A 19,357-nucleotide genomic window follows, 5' to 3' on the forward strand; every position below is an offset into this window, starting at 1 on the left:
AGGGTGCACGAAAACAGCTCACCATGTGCCGAGATAATGAGAGTGAAATTTATTTGTATATCCGGCTATCGAGGCGAGAGTATTCAGCTTCGTGTAGCCGACAGAAAGACTAACAAGTGTATAATTACACGGACCATTATACACCTGTTATGGTTTCGCTTAAATATTCATCAAGAGGTGAGTCAGCATCACATGACTCGAATGTGCATGTAATCATTGCGCGATGGAAGCGATAGTGTGTTGATAGGTTAAACTTTACTATTGCTTTTCTTTCCTTGTTTTTAAGGTCTTAGGGCATTAGATTGACCTTTCCTCTGCACTTAGCACGAACAAATCTTGATTGGTACATTAGCCCGGAATAAAATTAAGAATGAATGAGAAAATATTGAAAGCGAAACTGTAGGTGGAGTTTGCATTTCCTTCACAATGAATAATTTGCTTACTGCATTGAGTATTGCCAATCGTTAAGTTACAATGCGTTATTCATTCTGGGTAAGACGTTATTCGCAATGTGAATGAAGAGAAACCCCTACATTCTTCGTTTAATTCATTGCCATTGTGATGTACAGACCGTTAAATGCTCCTGCTCATTTGCTTGGACTCATAGTCGTCGAAAAAAACAGGTTAGTCTGGCGCTAAATAAACGAGATGATGCTGATACCTGGGCGAATATCAGCGGCACACGTTCAACTGCAATAAGAAAAGAGAAACCATAGCCTGGCTTCTCTGGGATAGAGTGAGAGGGGCAGAGAGTGTACGAAAACTCCATTGATTGGGTCTCGTACCTGCCTGATAACCAGAAGTCTTTGTGCCAACATGTCAACTCACCGAGTCAAAAGAAGAAAAATATTGAATAATGCTCCACCTGTCTGAATTATTTAGGATTTGCGCAGGTACTGCGTTTATTTATTTATTCGCCAGTTATTACTTGTTTATTCCTTACACTTGTTTGACGTCTTAAAGCTATGACACACACCTGGGACACATGTGATGATTACAAATCATGATGCGAAGGGAAGTTCCGATGGTATACCTGTTGTCTTGATGCTTATAGAAGTACCATTAGATGCTGCCATTCCGTTGTTATTGGTGAGGGGATATGAATAATAAGATTACTTTCTGCTGGAGGTGGATAGGTGTGCGTGTATGTTCGTGCGCTGTCCGCGCTATTGGCCTGGTATCTCTGCTAGTTTACTACTATATTCAGTTGGGCCTCAGCCATGGTAGAGTGAGGAAGTCGGGTCGCGACGCTTTACCGCAGCGCATGACAGCCACACTTTAAGATCAAAACGCCATTGCCAGTACGTTTTTGGACTCGTTGACCGTCTCCTCGTGATCCTAGTGAATAAAAGTATGTCGTGAAGTGATTAGAAAACAAGCGAGAGCTCCAGTTTCACCCTGGATTAATATTTTTGCTTTTCGAAACGTGATGTGTGTGCGTATACCTGCCCTCCCCCTATTCCCTTATTAACACCACCTTGGGCCTCCCCAGCCCATACCTACCTATCTGGTTCCTGTAACAGGTGTGGGTTCGGGGATGCCCACATCCCCCTTTCCCTCCTGACGAAGTATATCGACTGATACATTTGCTTTTTGCTGCTAAGTGTTTGGATTAGTGCCCATTTACTGTTTTCGCATTTGAATGCCTCAGAGAAAGAAAAATATAATGATTCTTGAGACTGAACTAGTGATGGAAACAAGGGTGAATGCGTTTCCGCCATTTGTGATTTTTTTTTAGAAGAGAGTGATTGGGAAAGGGAAATTTGCTGTGAAGCCAAAGGACCAACTAAATAATGCTCTCTCCTTCCCTAGAGATCAAAAAGAAGCAGCACACAACTAAACCCTTGTTTGTCGTATACGGGAAATTAATTGGTTCAAAAACAAGCTATTATTACAGTTGTTATTCTCATGAAAATAAAAGGTCATAGAATGCGCAGAAATTAATAAAAGAAGTGAAAAGTGCAGCAAGAAGCTAGTTGAGCAGGTATTCACACACAGACCTGCTTACAAGACGCATCCTGCTTCAGTTCAGCGAGCAACGTTACCACTTTTCAGCTGGGAATCTCTCTGCTGTCGCATGAGTATTATTTGTGAGAGGGTCATCCTACTCATTTGAGGTTCCTCTGGTCCTGTCATGTATAACTATGTGAGGCCCGAGTGGCCTGCTATCTCCTATCTCGTATCCGGTCCATATTTTTCTCGAACGGGAGATTATCTTTTTTTTTTTATGGACACCAAATAGTATAGTGTAATTATATATAATATATGTATATATACGTATATATGTGTGTATAAATGTGTATGTATATATATAATTTATGTACGTGCATGCTTCGTTATTTAAGAGTCCTTAATTTTATACTTTAAAGTTTCTTTCATACCCCTATGTAAAAGAAGCAAGACCAGGGTTTCTCTTTAGAGGGGAGACAAAACGAAAGTTCAGAAATATTCAGTGTGTATATATGTGTGTGTAAGGGTACACAGTATAGCATGCATAAATCTGCAAAGAAAGGTGTCTTACTTTATTGATCCTACAGTTGCTTTGCACAAAGACAGACGCTGTAGCGAGTTGCTGTTGATGAATAATAAAAAAAAGGAACATTCCTAAATGTAATACAAAATAGCACGCATTTTTCAGATGTTGAAATTCTACTCTACACCGAGAATTAAAACGAAAGAAAAATATCTGTGTAAATGAGAAGTATCGTAATTGGCTTCTACATTTTTGGAACTGCTGCTGTATCGATTCTCCTCTTCAAGAGTTCTAATCTGTTCTTTTTCTCCTTCGTAAATCCATAAAGTTTTTGTAGAAATGGGCTTTTTCATTTGTTTGTATCTGATAAGTAACTCCGCTATATTTTGGTGCCGTCAGTGACAGTAGCTTTTTATTTTTGTAAGGCTAAAGTATATAGTGTAGCACTTTATATATATATATATATATATATATATATATATATATATATATATATATATATATATATATATATATATATATATATATATGTGTGTGTGTGTGTGTGTGTGTATGTGTGTGTTTCAGCAGGTTTGCTATGACCGCATGAATATTTATGCAGTTCATGTACGTATGTTGTTGATCATGAATTATACTCTTGGAAAGCTCTGTATTTTGTGCGTGAAGAAGCATTGTTCATGCATAAATCCTGCCATACATAATGAAATATCGTACTATTTTTAGGGGGCTGTAATAATTATTTCTCAAAATGTGTCAAAGTCGTGACACACACACACACACACACACACACACACACACACTCTCACTCTCTCTCTCTCTCTCTCTCTCTCTCTCTCTCTCTCTCTCTCTCCCTCTCTGGCAAGGTCGATGAAAGGACCGAGGCCCTGCTATTTCTGCCCGCGGTTTCAATTTTTTTTATTTTTATTTTAGGAAAACGTTCGTAGCTTATGCATGTGAATGCTAATGAGACGACGCCAGTGCCCTTGATGGTGTCAGTTATTGCCGTCGATTTTAAATCCCGGCGGAATTTCGATTATTGGTGCGTCGTATTGGAAAGAGAGCCGTTTTGATAAATGGGAAAAATAACTAATGGGGTTGGTGTTAATGCTTACGGTGTATTGGGATGATGGTGATGGTGGTGGTTGGTTTCAGCACACTGCCGAGCGCTTGATTCCAATAGTGATTTGCCTTTGCTCTTTTCATTTTTCTTCATACTTACTGTTCTGCGTAATTTTGCATCGACAATGTTACACTTACTCATTAGGTATCAGCACAGTGCTGAGTGAATGCATAAGATAATTCAATTTATATTTGCTCTTTCTCATTTCTCTTCATACTTGTTCTACTTAATTTGCATTGACAGCGTTACACTTACGTTCTTTTTTCTTGCCTTTTCATTTTTTTTCACGGTAACGTGACCTTGTTCTGCTTATCCGGATTCGGGTTCGAATCCTGCTGCGGACGTCAGAATTTCTTCCTATTCCTGCATTTGGGTCTCAGGCTTTGTAGTGTCAAGCGTATCCAAAAAGTGTCAAGAATTCGAGAGAAGTTAAGAGGGCATTATGGTTATTGCAATTTCACACCTAAAAATACCGCATAGTGTTAAGACATCACTATGGAAAGTTAATGGAACTATTCCCAATAACCTGCTATAGATAATTATGTTTTGTGCCAAGAAACTAAAAATGTGTAACCAGAAAAGCATTATTGCATTCAAACGCATAATATTCTCATATTTGTGCTTTTTCAGATGTAGTGAAAACTTTTCTTCTTTTTACCTTTCATGCTTATACATTTTTCAATGATACATTTTTCAAACTTCCATGTCTTGGATATGCTGCAAGAAAGCACCTCTATATGTGCTCTTTGTTAACATGCTTTGAGAATTTTTAAATTCTGATATTTTTTTAGTTATATCTTTTGCAAATCTGCATATTTCAGTACGCGTCTGTAGGCAAGTCTGCAGGCATTTTACACATTAAAAAAACAATCTAGTTTCAAAGCTTGTAACCACGAACGTGAAAGAAAATACAGAACCCGGATTCGATAGATAAGTCTGGATATCGTAGTTCAGAAGAGGAAAAAAAAAAAGAATTAGATGTTGAAACGGCTTCTATACATACATACTCGTTGTCTCTTCAAAACGATTGATTATATAAATCGCTGACGTCATCGCCAGCGTCCTAATCTTTAGATTAATACTGTATACCGAAGTTTGTAAACTCGAGAAGATTAAGATGTTCAAGATCGTAAACCTTAAAGTATAAAGTACTGAAGTTTTAAGCCGAAGCAAATTCGCTGTGTTAATATATAAACAAAACTAGATACATCGGTGTTTGAAAACTCAGGGATAAGTAGGGTAAAGTTTTTAAACCCGAAGGCATAAACATGAAGTCTGCAAACTTACAGAGATCTCTAGTTAATGCGAAAAAAATGCGAAGGAAATGGTTAATCTGATTTAACCCCGTATGTACAGAATTAAGGAGACTAACCTGATGAAATGTATGAACTCAGAGGTAAACGTAATTGAGTTTGCAGTCATTAAATCAATTTCCGTGGTGAGGTTTGGTACCTAAACGTGTGAGAGAATTAATGTCCCCAAGGGCTTGGTGTAGTACAGAGTGAAGCTTCGTAAGGTTAAAGCCGTTACTGTAATAGAGTTCTCGACTAGGGTCCAAAATTCCGCCGATTAATGCAGTTGGGTGTAGAAACTGATACCAGTGAAATTATTAGGAGTACTGATTGGAATTTCAATATAAAATTTAGGTTAAAGGCCAAGCACTGGGAGCTATGACGTCATTCAGCGTTGAAAGGGAAATTGAGAGTAAAAAGGTTTTAAAGGTGTAACTGGAGGGAAGCCTCGCAGTTGCACTATGAAACAATTGTTAAGGAAGTTGGAAAGTAAGTTGGAAGAAAGCTAGTATGAACGGAAGTGCGGTAAAAAGAAATGAAAGGGGCTGCAGCTAGGGGCCGAAGAGACTCTGGAAAGAATCAGTTAATTCCAACAGTGCACCGATTGATGTGCACTGATGACAGCACCCGCCTGCGGGTTAGAAGCACTGATATAATTGTGTGTGTGTGTTTGTGTGTACTTTCTGTATTCTATATTACTATTAAACCATACATTTGGTATGCCATATTTCTCAGGCAGGTCTTACTTGTGCATTTTTCCGTATATGAAGATGTAGTGTGACACCCTGTAAGGCTATTTTGTAAAAGCCTGTATAACGTGCTTTGAGAAATCAGGAATCAGACTCTTGTTACCTTTCCCGATCTGAGTTGCTTGACCTTCTTACCTGTCGACAAGTCATGACTTCGTCTGTGACTCTGGGTAGCTTTCGTTCCTGTGTTTGCCACGCGAGCTTGCTGCTGCTGCCGCTGCCGCTGCTGCTGCTGCTGCTGCTGCTGCTGCTGCTGCTGCAGGGATGTATATGCACGAGCTAAATTATATTCAGATTAGTTGAGTGATGATTTTCATCTAAATAATTTGTTGCTTGTCATGCCGGTTATTCACTGCATACATTAAATGCTTCAGTTGTTTTGGCAATGTAGGTTGAATTTATTCTGAACGTGAAATGGTATAATTTACTTAGAGTAACAAAATTTTGTCTTGATATTTCCGTATGTATGTATGTATGTATATGTATATATATATATATATATATATATATTATTATATATATATATATATATATATAACTAAAATTTCTATAACAAAATTTCTTAAAAGATGAGCCCACCTGATTGGAAGTATCAAGACAAAAATTTTGTCATAGTATATATGTGTGTATATATATATATATATATATATATATATATATATATATATATATATATATATATATATATATATATATATATATATATATATGTTTGTATGAAATTCAGGTCGAATATTCTAATGTTAAGTATTTATTCATTAACCGATAAGACAATAACCGCTATACTAGAATTGTTTTCCTAAGTTTATGGGGTTTTTTTTACTTGAAATGTAAAAGTTTTCTAAAATATAAACTCACACCGAATTCCATTTAGTGCATTGGACCCTAGTTCATCAATTATTATTTTGAAGTATTATATGATTTCAACAATTATATTCCGCTGTACATAATTAGAATAATTTTACGTGTTTATGACTCCGCTACCCTATAGCCTATATCCCCCTCACGAGTGAATCTGTGTCTGTGTGGATGTTTGTGCAGTGTAGTGAAAGTGGCCAGAAGTAAATTTGGAAAGGGTGGATGTAGGTGAAGATGGCCCCTCGTGTTTTAAATGTTTACTTCTTCCAGTCTTTCTCAGGATGCCTCCCTTACTCGGCCCGGTGAAGGTGCTGACGCAAGACTTCCCTCGCTGTCCGTTCTGTAAATATTGTTAATAAGAACATAACCATTCTCTCTCTCTCTCTCTCTCTCTCTCTCTCTCTCTCTCTCTCTCTCTCTCTTGTGACAAGGTCTGCAGTTAGGGCATATCGCTAAACATACCCAGTGTATCAGAATTAATATTTAATTTGATCTTGTTTACATTTGTGGTTCTGTATTGCCGTCTCGTATCTCAGTATAACACCTTGTTCTTTTGCATCGTTCAGACAATTAGGACAAGCGCCATCGCCAAATTCTTTTATCTCTCTTCGACGCCTCCGCCTTTACCTTAGAATTCCAAACACGCAAAGCAAGGTTTATGTCCCATTTTGAAACATCAATAAACATATTCTTCGATAAACAGCGTTCGCTCGCAAAGCATCGAAAGATTATTAAATAGATTTCTGCTGAAAAGCATGTGAAACAAAGCGTGTTCTTTTGGTCTTCGATAAGCATTGTTCCTCTGTGATTGCGATCTCTCCCATATTTCTTTGTTCGTATTTATCGTTCTTTGCAAATGCAATAATTGAATCATTGATTATGGCCGAGGAGACATTGTTCGAGCATATCTGTCCAATTCAGATTTCATCCTTAGGAAAAGAAAGCATAAAGTAATGGACCTTGTCTTTTTGTTTGTTAAGATACTTATTCTTTTATTTACCTGCTCGCCAGCAGCCTATGAATAGCCTACATAACTAAATGATTATTTAAGATTAATGATACAGGTTTACAAACTGGTCGAAGGGTTCCTATGTTGAAATACATGAACTGGACAAAATTTCACTAATACAGTCTATTTCCTGTTACCTTCTCTTCCTTCTTTCAAATGAACACCATATTTTTTTGGCAGGCTGGAATTTCAAGTCAGTGGCCCCTGTGGGCTTGTTCCATATAAATAGGAGTTTATCTTCTGAATAATAATAATAATAATAATAATAACACATCTTTTTTTATTCTTAAGTCCTTTAGTATAACATGTGATACATAACTCGAACAATGTCTTTCATACTAATTTGTATTTTTCATCCTTTTCCGTACCTGTTGAAGTGAAATTTAGTCTATTAATCGCTAACCATGAGCATTCAAATATTCTGTACACCGTCAGCATGTTAAAAAGGTCCTTATTATTTACATTTTTGGCAGGAAGAGCCTCCAAGATTAATTTGATCAAGAGTTCTAGCGCCCATCTGGAATCTGAATACGACCCGTCAGAACTTGTAATTGGTTTGGAGGTGGTTATTCTCGCTAGAAACTTCGTCGGAAGTATGTTGTGATCAGTGATATGATTATCGTTATTATTATTGTCATGCTTTGCGTCGTATCTCTATCATTTATTTTTCAGACCTATTCTACGGGTACAACGTCATTAGCACGTAATGAACGATTGACGGTTGTGTAGGATCTTGATCTATCATATTCCCAATACACACACACACACACACACACACATATATATATATGTGTGTGTAATATATACATATATATATATATATATATATATATATATATATATATATATATATACCCAATATATATATCTTATCCTGGGTTTCTCTTACATTTTGTCTATTGCTCTTGGTATTGATTGTATAGATTCATCCTCTCTCTCTCTCTCTCTCTCTCTCTCTCTCTCTCTCTCTCTCTCTCTCTCTCTCTCTCTCTCTCTCTCTCTTCCACAGAGTGAGTGTAGAGTGCATGTGCGCCCCAAATCCAAATACAAGCATGCGCATCTGTATATGCAAGTGATAGAATGCATCCCCGAAATTGCTCTCCGGGACCAAATCATATCAACTCCTCCTCCTCCTCCTCCTCCTCCTCCTCCTCCTCCTCCTCCTCCTCCTCCTCCTCCTCCTCCTCCTCCTCCTCCTCCTCCTCCTCCTCCTCCCTTTTCCCTACCTCACATGCTCCACTCCTTCTTGGGTGTGTTGCACCTCATGGCAATCATCACCATGAGACTTGCTTTAACCCCATTCCTGCATATACCCCTCAAGGGTATATGCAGGGCGTAGAGGGTATAGAGTTCATCTCTGCGTGTGAAGGTTATTTTTTTTTAATTTGGAGAATTTCGATCTGTTGTGTGGCTTAATCAGTTCTGTGGATTTTTCAGCTGAGATGAATTGATTTTTTTTTTGTCACGTATTTGTATATTTGTACTTGGTACTTGACTAGTAATTTGTCGTTAGTTTTAACGAATATTTCGTATAAAGCACTTTTCGAAAATTTGTCATGCAGTAACTTGTAGTTTAAAACCTGATGTTTTGATAAACAGTTTTCAGAAAATTTATCAAAACTTGTACTTTATGTCAGAACTGCATGAAACATCTAATTTGTGTCAATTTGTTCCTGTGACAAATTATCCTGTTTTTGTAACCTGAGCATATGTACTTGGCGTGAGCTCCCTAATTAAGTTAATGATTTTAACAGGAATAGTGACAAACATTCTCTCTCTCTCTCTCTAGCCGATCATTATATTTGTTTATAATGACGTCAAGGTCTGTAAAAAAAATATTAGGAACCTATGGGTATTCAGTCTTAATAATAAGATTACTCTGAAGAAAGAGGGAGTTTAATACCTTTGTGGAAAAACTTAATGCAAGATATGGTGCAAATATTGTGTAAAATATTTTTACTGGATTTCTATAGTTATGATAATTTATGGAAGAACTTAATGCAAGAAATTGTGCAATTATTGTGTAAAATATTTTTACAGGATTTTTGCAATTACGATGACATGGATTATTATGAATTGAAGAAAAGTTTTGTAGTTTTATCTTATTCCTGATGCTATTCACTAAAATGTGGTTTGGAACGGAAGTGATTATTCCAAGGGCAATGTAATTTTGAGATAATGCACAGCTTTTCCCCTTTCTCTCTCTCTCTCTCTCTCTCTCTCTCTCTCTCTCTCTCTCTCTCTCTCTGAACTATTCTTTTATTTTTTCTTTTTATTTCAAGACAGCTTTTATGGCTTGAACGTTTTGTTTTACCTTCTTTTTATTTGTTAGTGTGTGAATGGAGAAATAAGTCGGCCAAACATGAAAGAGATTTTCTGGGTTTTGGGGGGAACTGTAAAAAAAAACTTCTGGCAAAGAATCACAAAGATTCATGGAATTGCTATTCTTTTTATTTTACTTGGGAAGAAATTCAGAAGGGTAAAAAAATTCGGGAATATATATGACTAGAAAACATATGAAAGTAATTAAAGAATAGAAGTATGTTATAACTTGCATGGTGGAAGATTTTCCTATATTTCCTCAATTCTTAGTCGCTACTTTAATTAGTGTAAATTTGAAAGGCTTAAATCAAGTTAATAAACTGGTTTTATTTGTTTGCCTTTCTTTTTTATTAAATATTATACATATCTTATAAATGCGTTGTCGATGAAATAATGAACTGAAAAGTAACAGTTAAGGCAAAGGGATGAATAAAAAATTTAATAAAATTTATATATTATATACTATATATATATATATATATATATATATATATATTTATAGGCCTATATATACTCGTATGTGTGTGTGTTTGTGTGTGTATGCGTGTATGTATGTATGTATGTACGTATGTATGTTTATAATTTCAAATCAAAAGCATCTCTAAAAAAAATACGAATATTTCACTGATAATTTTACAGAGTACAAATAGAACATTATAGTCGGTAACAGAACTGGAAATCCTTGGGGACAACTTTATCCTCGACCTCTCTTATAGCGTGATGGACATTAAATTTTGGAAACCACTCTGGCGGAAGAATTTATGGAATGATTGATATGATCTGGATGGATATGTGGTAGTGGTTGTGGGGGGATGGTGGGTTGGGGGTGTGGGAGAGCTGGGGGTGAGGTTTATACCATCCAACCTTCCAGGGAGAGAAATGGGGAGGTTTTTATCAGATTGACCTGGAACCTTCCAGACCACTTTGGGATGCTGTGACGTACAAAAAAAAAGTGGGGGCAAGATATCTCTTTTTGTTTATGGGTGAGTGATATGGAGTATATCAGGGGCAAGCATCATATGGGTCAGTGCACATTCATGAAGTGATTTCACCTCTTGAAAAGAGTTGGTTGGTAATAATCATATTTTTTTTCGTGGAAAGTAACTCTGGAGAGAGAGAGAGAGAGAGAATTGAACACCCATTCCCGGAGAAGACTGTCAATTGGGGAATTAGACGCAGTGGCTTCTGAAACACTTTCGGGTGCTGTAAATTTTTGATGCAAAGAGATAAAACAAATTTTGGGCCCAGTCATATTCATGAGAAGTTTTCCTCAGTTTTATGAAAAGAGTTTGGTTAGTCTTAATCACAACGCATAGGCTATACCTTCCTTGAAAGTAACACTGGAGGTAGAGAGAGAATCATTTCGGACTTCAGAGTTCCGTTGGGCCTTTGCCTGGAGGAGGAGTGGATGGCAGGCCCTTCGTCCCCCTTCTCCCTAGATGAGGTCCCTTGGAGGATTGTTTCCCGTTGTTTATAGTCTTGATGAAACCCGGAACACGGCCGCTGGGAAAATTATAGGCGGTAGGAAGATTGCACGCAGGGTGCTTTAGGTGAGAATGTCTGGTAAATACAGTGTAAAGGGAATCATTTAGTCTCTCCTCTCTCTCTCTCTCTCTCTCTCTCTCTCTCTCTCTCTCTCTCTCTCTCTCTCTCTCTCTCTCTCTCGTAGTAGAAGTAGTAGTAGTAGTAGTAGTAGTAGTAGTAGTGGTAGTAGTAGTAGCGGTTTGGGTAGAAAGCAGTGCCAGGGTTAAAATTGGAGTAATTGATGTTGCGTCCAAATGTCAGGGTTCGCCGTGATTGCAAGATTTCCGTTATTTATTATTTATTCGTCGTGAAAAGTGATTTACGCGTCATGTTGGCGATGTTTTATGAAAGATTAAAAGCACTTGTTCAAGGTAATCTTGTATCTGTAGTGTCACATAGAGGATTAATTGGATGTAGCTATATCCAGTTAGTTGACGAGTCTAGATATTTATTTTTCATTCTGCAATAAACATTTCACCGTAATAAGGCGGCTCCAGGCTAAGAGAAAAGACAAATAAAATTGTCATTTCCACGTTCTGCATCAAGTGCTGACTGAAGAGTAACTCCCTGTGCAGAACTGTTACAGTAAAGATCAATTTACTTCTCGTAAATTTTCTCTGTCTCATTTTTTAAATCAGTCATCGAGAAGTTATAACATGGCAGCGAGAGAGCGGTTATTGCATTGGAAGATAACGTTCGAAATGACCGAAGTTCTGTTATGAAGTCGAACGCGGTTGTGTAATTGTTATTGTGCCGCTGAATGTGGTCTCATAATTGTCGTGTTGATGCCCTGCCTCTCATCTGTTCATCATTTGGGTTATTGGACGCGTTCATTTGCTTTGATGCTAACTGATGTTTCTGATTAGTGTTGTAAATTACATTTTACGTTACTAAAGCCTTTAGGGTTTCGTTTTCCCTTCGTCATTGCGAAAGGCGCAAATTATCAGTAATATGCTGAAAATTGACCCAACTTCTCTGTTGTGTCGAAGGTTTCATTTCTTCATCTGATTTCGCTGAATTTTCCAGAGAAACTGAGTCATTATACTAGTTAATAGCTGGCCAGTCTGGGAGAAATGACTGGGGATCAGACTTTTAATGATTAAAAGTAAACATAATGTATGTGTTTCTGGAACACATTTTTATATGTAGTTTGGTATATCGAAAATAGTTAGAGAAGAAATTACCCGCGTTTGGTTTTCGTCTTTGTTTGTTTGTTTGTTTAGGTTAAGCCATGTGCTAGCACGGGCTTTTGCTCTTGGGGCAACCCATAATCGTGTATGTCTGTAGCCTTTGTGGTGTTGTTTTGTCTTTAGTTTGAAATCTCACTATATATTCTTTTTTAATAAGAAAAGTATTTGGCTTTCAAAATGAGAACAGCTTAAATATCTTTTACAATAGAAAGAACGAGATTATGGCATTTACAAGCCACCCCCCTCTCTCTCTCTCTCTCTCTCTCTCTCTCTCTCTCTCTGTGAGTTCCTTTCCCCTTTCCTAGCACGTGTTATTGTCAACACAATAAAGGAAACGCCCTCAAAAAAACTAATCCTCAGAAGGCTTTTTCTTTCACACCTGTGTTATTGTTTTCGGAATTGGATCTGTGGAGCCTTTTTCTTCCCCTTTCTTTTTTCTTTTTTCCTTCTTTCTTTCTATTCCAAGGGAAGAGAGAGAGAGAGAGAGAGAGAGAGAGAGAAGGAGAGTCAAGCAATTTCTCTTTCGAGGCAGAGAGTTATTAACGAGGGTAGATCGTAATGGATTTATTGGATAGATCGGTTTATGTAATCTGCCCTCGCAACGACTGTGGTCATTATCGCCGCACAGTGGATTTAGCTGAGGGGGGATGGGATGGCTCGAGAATTGTCGTGAGTTGAGGGCAGCTTCGAGGATTGCTCGAGTGCGTGACGTTGGGAAAATCGGGCGTCATCGTTTGGCGATCGGCAAAAGGAAAATAAACGACATTTTGATTGCTCTCCCCCTGAAGTGCGATGGCTCGTTTGATTGCCGTCCGAGAGTCGCCCGGACAACATGTTTCAGGTCCTACTTTTCCATAAATAATGAAAGAATTGGGTCATCGTTTACATCGGCGCAAGCCTTCCTTTGGCTCGCCTTTATTGCCGGCACAAAGAACGGGGAAAGAGGAGGGGGTTGATGTGGGCAGAACGGGGTGCCTTATTGTTATTCGTCTTATTCTTCTTCTTCACGTGTTAATTAATGTGGTATTGTAGAGTTCTTTGTCGTTAGTTGAGGATCTTGAGTAGAGCAAAATCTCTCTCTCTCTCTCTCTCCTCCACGCACACCTTGTAACATTCTTTCCAAGAGGATGAAATCTCGTGTACATAAACTCACTGACGCGTACATACAGGTGTATACGCTTGTTAGTAACTATGCGCAAATGTACAACTGTTTTCGTGTACTTTCTGTATACTTTATTCTGCTAACGATACTCGACGAGCTTGCGTTCATGTCGTACATCCGTGTACACTTCATATATACACATATTCGCTTCCGGCCGGCGGAACTACATCAATCTATTGAATTCGGTCGAACGCTTTATCGCATCGGACTGGAGCACTAATGCATCGGATTTGCATTTTAGGAATACCTCTGCCATGGCTGCTCATATTCCGCGATTCATTTAGCCAGCGTTTCGGTCCGAAAATTCTGCCAGTGTTCAAATATTCATTTTTGTAGGTGGAGTTTACCTTTGAAATGTTCAGCGAGGCAGATGAAATTGGGGAAAAAATTGAAACGTTATAATGATTTCCTTTAAATGAAGCAAATATACTTCTTAATGATTTTGTGATTTGACGATGATTTTTTTTTTTTGTACAAATGAATGAAAATGTCAGTGCTTTAGTATTCATGTGTTTTAGGAATTAAAAAAATGAGATATATGCAGACAGGTATAACGTATAAGGATATTTTCGAACACTGTATGTGGGTTTTTAATTATATAGACAGAAAAATATTTAATTACTGTAAGTTCTTTAGTCGAAGGTTCGCCTGAGGCTGATAGCGGTAAAGTGGAGATGCTAAGTACCCGTATTATGCGTATTAGTGTTTTTGTCAGCGTATGTTCCTCAGTCATTTGCGCAACGCGAAGTTCCTTGTCACTTGTTCGCGCATGAGTCATCGTTGCCATGACCTCGTCTCGCGTCGAATGGGTAGTTCTGCTTTCGATACTCGTGGTAATGTCATTTAATTGCAGTCTTCTGGTACAGGCAGTTACTTTGTCTTTATTTCTTTCGGGAGGCTTATAACGTAGAGGCTGAATGAGGATACGATAATGGCTCGCCTTTTAAGGTTAAGCCATGGTATTATCGGGTATATCTAGCGTGTTTCTCTCTCTCTCTCTCTCTCTCTCTCTCTCTCTCTCTCTCTCTCTCTCTCTCTCTCTCTCTCTCACACACACACACACACACGTTGCACTCATTAAACTTCTTCCACTTTAATTATTTAGTTCTGATTCTTTTGTCTGAAGGAAGTGGTTTTGAGCTTCGCTTTGTCTTCTTGCCACTGAAATGGAAAGCGCCGGCCTTGAGGTAAGAGAGAGAGAGAGAGAAGAGAGAGAGAGAGACTAGATATACCCGATAATTTTTCCTCATTGATTTTTGGTCCTCGTATAGAAAGGAGTAAGAAGCTTATCATTGTTGAATCGGACAGTATATTTCTCTTCTCCCATTTAGGGTGAAATTTTTCTTACCATTTCCTTTCCATATCAATATTTTATTAAATGGTAAACATTGATCTCACATATGGAGTCGTTTTTTTCATTCTCTTGTGAAGTTTGCAATGTTTACAGAATTTTCAGACAATAGTTAAATGGATGTTATGATATATACGTATATAAATGAAGTTGTGACTGTGTCTTCTCAAACCTTCATGTGTATTGTTTATGATTTGTAATAGTTTTAATTCGTCGATAAATACCCCTTGCGACCCTGCCTTGCAGGAAGAGGAATAAACTTGAAAAATTATTCTCTTTTCGTACTGCGGTCGTTCAAGTTCATTCAGTGTCGTGTGAAAAGGAAATAAGGAAATTCAAGAAACTTCAGCAAGCAGGCGAACAGAACGTATGCCCTCCAGTCAAGAGCAAGGTGAAGTTTGTCCCCCAACTTCTCTTTTCGAAGGAAAAACGTAAGGAGAAAAAAAGAGTTAGCATTGAGAGATCCTGAATTCGGCATGCAGAGAACCACATTCCCTCCCCGGACGACATAATTTCTCTCTCTCTCTCTCTCTCTCTCTCTCTCTCTCTCTCTCTCTCTCTCTCTCTCTCTCTCAATCAAGTATACCAGTATTTGCTTCCGACATAATACCTCTCTCTCACTCTCTCTCTCTCTCTCTCTCTCTGAACCGACTAGACCGTTGTTCCCTTCCGGGACGTGAAAGGAAGGGTATATCCTCATTTCCTGAAAAATCGACCATGTCTCTTCACTTACAGATTAGATGAAGAGTTGGGTTGTTGATCGAATGTTGTGGGTTGCATTTGAGTGTAAGAACGGTAAAAACAACGTGAGTGGTCAGTATTCAGTGAAAATGAATATTATCGTATCGTAGATTTTATAGTAATGAATCGTATATCAGAAGATTCTCTCTCTCTCTCTCTCTCTCTCAATGCCGCTCCGGTATTGCTTTGTGGTTGGGTAAATACTGAGAAATCATTTCATCATGGTAATATTTATGTTGCTCCTAATGGTTTATAATTAGAAGATTTATTTATAGGTGCATTATTTACTTGGCTTGGAGAGAATCCAGTGAGGAAAATATATACATCTCTTTGATATTGATGTGCGATATTATAAACGTCCATACTAATGTGTGTGTTTGTGTCTATATATATATATATATATATATATATATATATATATATATATATATATATATATATATATATATATATATATGGTTTATTTCTTATGCTGTATATGATATATCGAAACTAAGTATATAGGACATTACCTTCAGCACGTAATTTAGCTGTTTATGTTAGTGATGCATAGCGTTGCCTTTTTGTATAAGTGTGTGCATATGTGTGTATGTGTGACATATATATATATATATATATATATATATATATATATATATATATGTGTGTGTGTGTGTGTGTGTGTGTATATGTATATATAAAATATATACAAGTATATACATACTTAAAGTCTGTATTTGTGGACGCATAATGCGTCGTGTATTTTATCCACATATGTTCATGGTCCATTATTTTTTGCTGAGCGTCAGTCATGTAAGTGTAAAAAAGTGAGCTAAAAAGGTCTACGGTTAGTGAACAGGATATTCGGAGCGGAAGCTCTGACTCACGAAACTTCACGTAGGCTGACCCACTGTGATTGAAGGTCATCAGACACACACGCACGCACGCACACACGCGCGCGCGCGCGCACACACACACACACACACACACACACACACACACACACACACACACACACACACACACAGAAAACAAATCCGCCTTGTACACAAAGATTACAGATGGATGGGATTTATCAGCGAAAAAACCAGTCTTGGAGATTTTACCGTATATTCATAATGTAGTATTCATTCAATGTAAAATTAGGCTTCATAAAGTTTCTTCTCATCCACGCTTAATAATTAGATCGTAAGTGTACAAGAGATTTCACAAAGTTCCGTTTTTCGTAGTAAAATGGCACAGAATATAAAGACTTTGTATTGAGGAGAGTCTAAGCAGTAATTTATTGCTCTAACATGGATTTCTACAGCATTTTTTGTAGTGAGCTCCATTACAGATCGATGTGAATACCGAAGCTTCGTCATTTTTCGTAAGTCACTTACGAAAACGATACTTGTTATTTGAAAATGCTCATGAAACAGAGTACTTCCAAATTCCTCTATCGATCTGTTCATCTGTCTCCACGGAGATTCTGAACGTAACTGATATCATTAATTAAAAAATTTTCCATTGTAGTTTATGCTTCATTTGAATTGTTTTCGTCTGCAGAGAGTTGTTCGTTTCTGCACTAATTTATCATCAGTTCCTTGCTATGTTAACATGGTGTACGTGAGTAATAATCTAATAATATTATGACTCTTAGATAATATACTCATTTTTTTTTATTTCATTCTATAAACTGATGTCAAAACTGTTATGGCCAACGCCGTACGTGAGTCACTAAGTATGGAGAGGAAAATATTCTTAGAAAAGAGTAAATTGAGTCCAGTAGAGTAAGGGAAAAGATAGACTAGTAGAGTAAAGTGGAAGATAAATGGAGACTTACGGTAACATGGTAAGCACATGAGGTCAAGTATAGTAAGGGAGCAAGTAGAGTAAGAAAAAAATAAAGTAGATTTAGTACGGTAGAGTAAAAGAAGAGCAAGCTTCCTCGTTTATATTTAGGGTTAATAATCACTGTCCGATTTATGTCCTTAGGGCCAGTGAGTTCATGTTCTGTCTATTCAGGTACAGAGCGATAAAGGAACAGAATAGCCAAACTTCTACTCACCCTCAGCTTTTAAATGTTATTTAGGTCCTATTTTACATTACTTTATTGTTTGTACTTAAGTGGATTTAGATACGGAATACTAAAGTCCGTTTACGACGTCAAATAAAACTTTGGTTCTTTTAATCGGATAATAATTTTGTATTGTCTCTCATTTATGAAACTCTTGCAACTTATTTTTACATGTTCTTAAAAAATGAAGATATTTACATGTTCTTAAAAAATGAAGATATTGTAGCATTTTTTTTACGTTGGCTGGTGAAACTAAGATTGGAAATAGGCTATATTGCAGCTGAGTACCATTCAAAAACGTTCTATTTTAGAAATCCGTTTCTTTAAAAAATAAATTAAAAAAGTATGTGAAATTAAGGGCAACTATTTTCTAAACAAGTAAAAATGGAGGCATACCACATGATGTATAAATTCTTCCAGGCTTTTGTATAAATACACTGATTTTAATTACTATTATTCTGAAGAAAATCCCTGGTAAGAAAAGAACACATCTTTGTTATTTTGAAATATACGTTAAGCTTCTTTTCTTTCTTAGTCTGGGTCAGACGTGGGATGGCATTTAACGTTCAGATTTCACTGTCTTATTGGTTGAGAAATCATGTGACGTTTTGCATTTCGAACTAATTTTGACTCGACTTTTTTTGTTGTAGAAGTTGTTAACCGTGAGTTGAATTACGAGTTGTTAATTAAGCGCTCTTTTTTTGTGTGTGCCGTTAAATTTATATATATCATAGTCTAGTTCCGTTACTAGTAAGATAGCCGTAGTTCGGAGGGCGGAATAAAACCCGCAAGCTCTGTTAAAACCCATTGTGTGTTTAGTGACCCAAGTTGTGAATTTGACAACTGATATGTAACCTAGTAGGGTAGATTACATCTAGGGTAGAGAAGGAGGTGGGACTAGCAACTGTATCCCTCCCCACTTCATATATATATATATATATATATATATATATATATATATATATATATATATATATATATATATATATATATATATATATATATATATATATATTAATATATTAACTTTATCACATACACAATTGTTCTGTGCATTAGTAGAATTACTAAAGGACCTCATTCAAACTGGATGGTATCTAATGGAGTTTTTATTCAAAAAGTTACAAGCTTTCTTGGACAAACAGTCCACATTATCAAGTATCCGTACAATCATTGTGCGGATGCTTGATAATAATGAACTGTTTGTCCAACTTGTAACTTTTTGAATTTTTTCCATTAGATACCATCCAGTTTGAATAGTCCTTTAATAGTATATATATATATATATATATATATATATATATATATATTTATATATATATATATATATATATATATATATAGTATATATATGTGTGTATTTGTATATATATATTGTGTGTATATGTATGTATGTATAAGTCTTATTGATTTTATGGCAACAAACATTTCCAATCATAATGTAGTACTCTCACTTTCATACGACCTCACTCTCCTGACGCACTGGTTGATACCTCGTGATTCGATAGAATATTTGCCATGAAATCAT

General features: G+C 36.9%; 1 protein-coding gene across 1 annotated transcript in view; it reads left to right on the plus strand.

Annotated features, from left to right (window-relative positions):
- The first annotated feature begins 1,227 nt into the window (after positions 1 to 1,227).
- Positions 1,228 to 19,357, plus strand: part of dop (microtubule-associated serine/threonine (MAST) protein kinase dop) — a 321,749-nt gene continuing 303,619 nt past the window's right edge. Inside the window, 1 exon segment of the mRNA XM_067113018.1 lies at positions 1,228 to 1,351. The gene's annotated coding sequence lies outside the window, so the exon portion shown is untranslated.

The sequence above is a fragment of the Macrobrachium rosenbergii genome, chromosome 12 (assembly GCF_040412425.1).
Source record: "Macrobrachium rosenbergii isolate ZJJX-2024 chromosome 12, ASM4041242v1, whole genome shotgun sequence".
Taxonomy (NCBI): domain Eukaryota; kingdom Metazoa; phylum Arthropoda; class Malacostraca; order Decapoda; family Palaemonidae; genus Macrobrachium; species Macrobrachium rosenbergii.